The 7,656-nt window shown below is 42.5% G+C and overlaps 1 long non-coding RNA gene across 1 annotated transcript; it reads right to left on the bottom strand.

The window, feature by feature from the left end:
- Positions 1-5,135: 5,135 nt before the first annotated feature.
- On the bottom strand, positions 5,136-7,447 carry LOC120038050. Its single transcript, XR_005474935.1, has 4 exons — positions 7,234-7,447; positions 6,311-6,445; positions 5,585-5,747; positions 5,136-5,256 (listed from the first exon to the last, which is right to left on the bottom strand). It is a non-coding gene; the product is annotated as an uncharacterized LOC120038050 (long non-coding RNA).
- Positions 7,448-7,656: the final 209 nt, after the last annotated feature.

The following is a 7,656-nucleotide window of genomic DNA, read 5'->3' as shown; positions in this document are numbered from 1 at the left end:
TAACTATAGAAGGCTGGGCTGGACAATACAGTGGGTAACTATAGAAGGCTGGGCAATACAGTGGGTAACTATAGAAGGCTGGCTGGACAATACAGTGGGTAACTATAGAAGGCTGGCTGGACAATACAGTGGGTAACTATAGAAGGCTGGGCTGGACAATACAGTGGGTAACTATAGAAGGCTGGGCTGGACAATACAGTGGGTAACTATAGAAGGCTGACTGGACAATACAGTGGGTAACTATAGAAGGCTGGCTGGACAATACAGTGGGTAACTATAGAAGGCTGGGCTGGACAATACAGTGGGTAACTATAGAAGGCTGGGCTGGACAATACAGTGGGTAACTATAGAAGGCTGGGCTGGACAATACAGTGGGTAACTATAGAAGGCTGGCTGGACAATACAGTGGGTAACTATAGAAGGCTGGCTGGACAATACAGTGGGTAACTATAGAAGGCTGGCTGGACAATACAGTGGGTAACTATAGAAGGCTGGCTGGACAATACAGTGGGTAACTATAGAAGGCTGGCTGGACAATACAGTGGGTAACTATAGAAGGCTGGCTGGACAATACAGTGGGTAACTATAGAAGGCTGGCTGGACAATACAGTGGGTAACTATAGAAGGCTGACTGGACAATACAGTGGGTAACTATAGAAGGCTAGGCTGGACAATACAGTGGGTAACTATAGAAGGCTGGCTGGACAATACAGTGGGTAACTATAGAAGGCTGGGCTGGACAATACAGTAGGTAACTATAGAAGGCTAGGCTGGACAATACAGTGGGTAACTATAGAAGGCTAGGCTGGACAATACAGTGGGTAACTATAGAAGGCTGGCTGGACAATACAGTGGGTAACTATAGAAGGCTGGCTGGACAATACAGTGGGTAACTATAGAAGGCTGGCTGGACAATACAGTGGGTAACTATAGAAGGCTGGGCTGGACAATACAGTAGGTAACTATAGAAGGCTGGGCTGGACAATACAGTGGGTAACTATAGAAGGCTGGGCTGGACAATACAGTGGGTAACTATAGAAGGCTGGCTGGACAATACAGTGGGTAACTATAGAAGGCTGGCTGGACAATACAGTGGGTAACTATAGAAGGCTGGCTGGACAATACAGTGGGTAACTATAGAAGGCTAGGCTGGACAATGGAAAAGGTCAAGGAAGAAAAATGGCAAGCAAACGTTGGCTAAGCTGGGGAGGCAGGTAGCCTAGTGGTTAGAGTGTAGGGACGGCAGGTAGCCTAGTGGTTAGAGTGTAGGGACGGCAGGTAGCCTAGTGGTTAGAGTGTAGGGACGGCAGGTAGCCTAGTGGTTAGAGTGTTGGACTAGTAACCGAAAGGTTGCAAGATTGAATCCCCGAGCTGACAAGATAAAAATCTGTCATTCTGCCCCTGAACAAGGCAATTAACCCACTGTTCCTAGGCCGTCATTGAAAATAAGAATTTGTTCTTAACTGACTTGACGAGTTAAATAAAAGTTTAAAAAGTTGTTTTAAATACAAATAAGCTGGAGCACATAGCAAATGAATGGAATCAAACACTCGCAAAGGCCGTTTTGACTGGAGTGAAGCTTGGAGATCAATTTCACCTAAATGGCACCAAAAAAATGTATCCCTTTTTATTTTACCACTACAATCTGTTCTTAGGAGGAAACTGAAAAATAACAACCCGTGTAGAAAGTAAACAGCTGCACCTCGATGGTGCCAGGTGTGCTTATGTCTGCATAACGAGGAAGAAAGAAAAACATTGCTATTTCTGGCTAGCGGTCAATGATATACACATTGTAACTTTGCAACAAGATTTGATGATTTTAGTCTCCCCACAAAGGTGATGCAGTTTGTTAGGGACCCTTTCTATACTGATGCAGTTTGCTAGGGACCCTTTCTATACTGATGCAGTTTGTTAGGGACCCTTTCTATACTGATGCAGTTTGCTAGGGACCCTTTCTATACTGATGCAGTTTGTTAGGGACCCTTTCTATACTGATGCAGTTTGTTAGGGACCCTTTCTATACTGATGCAGTTTGTTAGGGACCCTTTCTATACTGATGCAGTTTGCTAGGGTCCCTTTCTATACTGATGCAGTTTGCTAGGGACCCTTTCTATACTGATGCAGTTTGTTAGGGACCCTTTCTATACTGATGCAGTTTGTTAGGGGCCCTTTCTATACTGATGCAGTTTGTTAGGGACCCTTTCTATACTGATGCAGTTTGTTAGGGGCCCTTTCTATACTGATGCAGTTTGTTAGGGACCCTTTCTATACTGATGCAGTTTGTTAGGGACCCTTTCTATACTGATGCAGTTTGTTAGGGACCCTTTCTATACTGATGCAGTTTGTTAGGGACCCTTTCTATACTGATGCAGTTTGCTAGGGACCCTTTCTATACTGATGCAGTTTGTTAGGGACCCTTTCTATACTGATGCAGTTTGTTAGGGACCCTTTCTATACTGATGCAGTTTGTTAGGGACCCTTTCTATACTGATGCAGTTTGTTAGGGACCCTTTCTATACTGATGCAGTTTGCTAGGGACCCTTTCTATACTGATGCAGTTTGCTAGGGACCCTTTCTATACTGATGCAGTTTGCTAGGGACCCTTTCTATACTGATGCAGTTTGTTAGGGACCCTTTCTATACTGATGCAGTTTGTTAGGGACCCTTTCTATACTGATGCAGTTTGCTAGGGACCCTTTCTATACTGATGCAGTTTGTTAGGGACCCTTTCTATACTGATGCAGTTTGCTAGGGACCCTTTCTATACTGATGCAGTTTGTTAGGGACCCTTTCTATACTGATGCAGTTTGCTAGGGACCCTTTCTATACTGATGCAGTTTGCTAGGGACCCTTTCTATACTGATGCAGTTTGTTAGGGACCCTTTCTATACTGATGCAGTTTGCTAGGGACCCTTTCTATACTGATGCAGTTTGTTAGGGACCCTTTCTATACTGATGCAGTTTGTTAGGGACCCTTTCTATACTGATGCAGTTTGCTAGGGACCCTTTCTATACTGATGCAGTTTGCTAGGGACCCTTTCTATACTGATGCAGTTTGTTAGGGACCCTTTCTATACTGATGCAGTTTGTTAGGGACCCTTTCTATACTGATGCAGTTTGCTAGGGACCCTTTCTATACTGATGCAGTTTGTTAGGGACCCTTTCTATACTGATGCAGTTTGCTAGGGACCCTTTCTATACTGATGCAGTTTGTTAGGGACCCTTTCTATACTGATGCAGTTTGCTAGGGACCCTTTCTATACTGATGCAGTTTGCTAGGGACCCTTTCTATACTGATGCAGTTTGTTAGGGACCCTTTCTATACTGATGCAGTTTGCTAGGGACCCTTTCTATACTGATGCAGTTTGTTAGGGACCCTTTCTATACTGATGCAGTTTGCTAGGGACCCTTTCTATACTGATGCAGTTTGTTAGGGACCCTTTCTATACTGATGCAGTTTGTTAGGGACCCTTTCTATACTGATGCAGTTTGTTAGGGACCCTTTCTATACTGATGCAGTTTGTTAGGGACCCTTTCTATACTGATGCAGTTTGCTAGGGACCCTTTCTATACTGATGCAGTTTGTTAGGGACCCTTTCTATACTGATGCAGTTTGTTAGGGACCCTTTCTATACTGATGCAGTTTGCTAGGGACCCTTTCTATACTGATGCAGTTTGCTAGGGACCCTTTCTATACTGATGCAGTTTGCTAGGGACCCTTTCTATACTGATGCGGGGGGAGACGTGTCTGCAAAAGCTGACTTATTTTATTTAGTATATATTTTCTTAACTCTATTTCTTGAACTGCATTGTTGGTTAAGGGCTTGTAAGTAAGCACCTGTTTTATTCGGCGCATGTGACAAATAAAACTTGATGTTGATTCGCACGGGACTAGTACTTTCAGGTGACCAAAAAACATGAGGTTATTCTGGTTGGAATTAAAGATGACTGACATGGCAGATTTAGACAGGACAAAAATTACATATATGTTGTTTTGTGCTCGGGCACATAATTACATTACCCGACCTCTCCCCGTAAATCAACTTGTCGTCCTTAGCAGACACAAAAATACAAACATTAGGAGTTATTGTATTGTGCTAGTCAATTATTACGTAGAACAATAATTTTTTGGAGACCCTGTCCTGCTATCAGCCTGTGATGTGTGTGTTGTAAAGTGCCTTGCTGATGGGCACAACGGCAGGAGGTAGTATACGGGGATATTGAAGCCCGGTGGGTTACCGGTGTATCCCTGTGTACTACCTACTGCTGTTTTGCCTTTGAGCAAGGGACTTCACCCCTAAGTGCTCTGCTCTGCCACAGCCCCTGTTCTGCTCCCAGCCTGTGACCAACAGGCAAAATAGTCAGACATCTCTGCACTAAGAGACTGTTTTTGTAGAAACTGACAAACCCCTGGATGCTGAAACATAATCAACATTTTTAAAACACTGAAAAATCCCCTCAAATCAAAAAACGTGATCTAATGCATTGTATACATCTGGGGACCTACTGTATAAGAAAGCACACAGGAAATGCCTGGTGTAGCGTTTAGTTTTGAACATCCTATTCTGGTCAGATGCAGGACTGAACTTTTCAGGAGAAGAGCAAATCCCTCATTAGTTGGGCTACTAAATGAGCCCACAAGAGCCTAACTACTGAGTTCTTATTGATAATGTTTTTATTTCATATATTTGAATGTATTGTATATTTGTATATTAACTTTTGATGTATGTAACAAGTGCACTGCATTCGAGTGCAATTGATGTTAGACTATAAATGTGTATTTGTGAAAGTGAAATAGTAAATGTGATAATAGAAAAAAATAAACTCATATTGATCTATGACTTTAGTAAAGTTCTTACCAGGTTTTGGGCTGGACGACAATTCAGTTTTGATGACCTGAATTAAGTGAACCAAGACAACAATCAGACATCAATTACATCTTGGTAGTTAAGAGACACTGTCTGCATCACAACATATTGCATGACAGGGTAGTGAATTGCTCATCCTCCCGGCTCTTCCAAGATGGGTGGTAATTTCATCTAGCATCTTAAAAAGTTCCTCACCTGTGTTCTCCATGGCCAGTCTGAATCACCGTAACTATAAGTCAACTCTTCGCCAGCTGCAATATCTCGAGTCGCGAAGAGGTACAAGTGTGGCTCATCGTTTGCTTGTATGGCCTTCATTTTGAGATTGAGTCTTTAGTGATCATCATTAACGAGTCTCCCAAGGGAGGAGTCTTCTTCAGATGCATCAATGCTGCATAGAAACATAACATGTCACAGTTTAATGAAGATATTGCAGCACAGGGTTTCTATTCCAGAAAAGGGGCAGAAAAGTCCCTAACTGTTGTTTAAAAAAGGAGTGCAGATGCTCTGATAGCGAACCAGTTGGTTTGAAGACTAATATTGTTCCTTACTGTTTAGGTCAGGGACAAGGTCAAATTAGTATCTGGGCCTGAGATAGGCCTACAGTGCATATTGTGCCACCAACCATTTAAATGTCTGTCTCCATTTGAATGTTGTTGCTTTTTTTAGATCTCAAAAGGCAGAAATATGTTTATTTTGTTCTCATCAATCCTACTTACCACCATGTTCTTCCTTTCCATTGGAAATCGAAAAGAAACACCTTTGCAGAATCATTGTACTGATCAGCTCGGACCTCGCCCTCCTGTTGTGTAAGCAGTTCACCTCGGTACTCCACAACAAAGTCTCCTTTGGATATGAATTCAGTGGCAAAAACTCCCCGTCCTTAGCAGACACAAAATACAAACATTAGGAGATATTGCATTGTGCTTGTCAATTATTACAGAGAATAATCACTGTCTGGAGGTCCACTCCGGTCACATGATCACCCCATTCAACTTGCCAAGCTTCTCCAAAAACAACTGTTCTCATAAAATGACCTCACACTGTCTAAAAGTGATCTCACACATATCACTGCCAATCAAAATGAGGTTCAGGTGTGCAGCAGGGGGTTTAGGGAGGGGGATGCGCTGCTCTGTCTTTCAAGAGGCTAGATTCAGTTGTCACTCTTACTTTGTCTTCTACACCAATGATTGGTTTTCAAGGTGGGCCTTTTCAGGTGGAAGGAGATTTCAGATGGAGCATCGTGTGACTGTAGTGGACCTTTAAGAATCCTATGACCATAATACAACAGGCAAGCTATTCCTTTAAACCTTTTTTCCTGGGTGACTGTGCCCATATATCCCAATTCACTGTTTCCCACTAACCTCTAAAATGTACATCTGATTCATCTAATTCATAGCTGTCATATTTAGGACTGTCAGAAATATATTCAATCTTCACCTTACCTTTAAAGATATTGATAAAACGCTGGTAAAGTACTGGTTTATCAATGTTTGATCTGATGTGATGCTCTGCATCCTCCATGGGCCGGAGTCGCCTGGAAGATCTCTCCGTCAGGCCAACTCAAATCTATCCTTAATCTGTGGAATAAAGCAGACATTATAAACTGGGTAGTTTGGGTCCTGGATGTTGATTGGCTGAAACTGTGGTATATTTAAGAAATAAGGCACCTCGGGGGTTTGTGGTATATGGCCAATATACCAAGGTTAAGGGCTGTAACCAGGCAGGCACTCCGCGTTGCCTCTTACGTAAGAACAGTCCTCAACCTTTCCTTGTGCTTTACTGCTTAACTATACCAAGGCTGTCAGACAATCAACATTCATGGCTTAACCTACAATTTATAAGAGACATAATGTATGTTTGTTAGATGACTACAAAACAAGCACGTTAGAAGCAGTAAAAAATTCCATCTGTGACTTTCCCTCTTCCACTCTGCTATGAGATGCAAGGTGGGGTGCACAACCCCTGGTTTCCAGCCAGCCAACTTTAGCTCGCTAAACTAACACCATCTAATGTTATCAAACTGCTACCTACTCAAGTTCATCTATGGGGATCACGTGTCCCATTTAGCTGTCTATGCATGTTACTTATAACCACACTGATAGAATTGACTGAAATAGCCATAAAATATCAGTCTCTTTATCAACAGTTATGTTAACTAATCAAGCTACCCGCCCAAATGTCAACAAAATTGTCTCACTAGTGCATTAGCTAGATAGTGAGCGAACATTAGCACTAGCAACAAACAAGCTAACTAGGCTAACATAGTTCATAAACCAATACAACGATTTATGGTGGTGGAATTGTACTACAGCATGAAAATAACTTTCCATATCATTTCAATTGTTGAAAATATGATATTGCTCACCTTTCTTTTAGGAACAGCGGGGACCTGCAGATGGGCCGCCCCGTGTTAACGGACGAGCTTCTCCAGATGAAAGTGATTTTCCCTCTCTGGCTCTGCGCGGTAAAGTGGAGTGGGGGAGGGGAATCACAACGTGGGGACAGAGATAGTCATATAGGGGACGTGTCACCACAGTGGTGTGTGTGCATCTGTCAAGGCGCTGGAATCCTATACAATCGACATGACTGATGGTGATATTTCACTTGTGTAGTAAATATTCTATAGACCTAAGAAATAGGCTAATACATTGCAAAATGAATGCATTTCCCTAAGGCCTATAGGTCATAGGAAACTTCAAGACACCAACATGTACATTTTAAGGATTCAGAAATTGTATTGATTGATCCAGAAACACATAGGAATAAGGTGAATAGGCCTTGGCTATTT

This window comes from Salvelinus namaycush, unplaced genomic scaffold (genome assembly GCF_016432855.1).
Source record: "Salvelinus namaycush isolate Seneca unplaced genomic scaffold, SaNama_1.0 Scaffold206, whole genome shotgun sequence".
NCBI lineage: Eukaryota > Metazoa > Chordata > Actinopteri > Salmoniformes > Salmonidae > Salvelinus > Salvelinus namaycush.
Note: the sequence above shows the minus strand (reverse complement) of the source record. Positions and strands in the feature narration are given on the sequence as shown.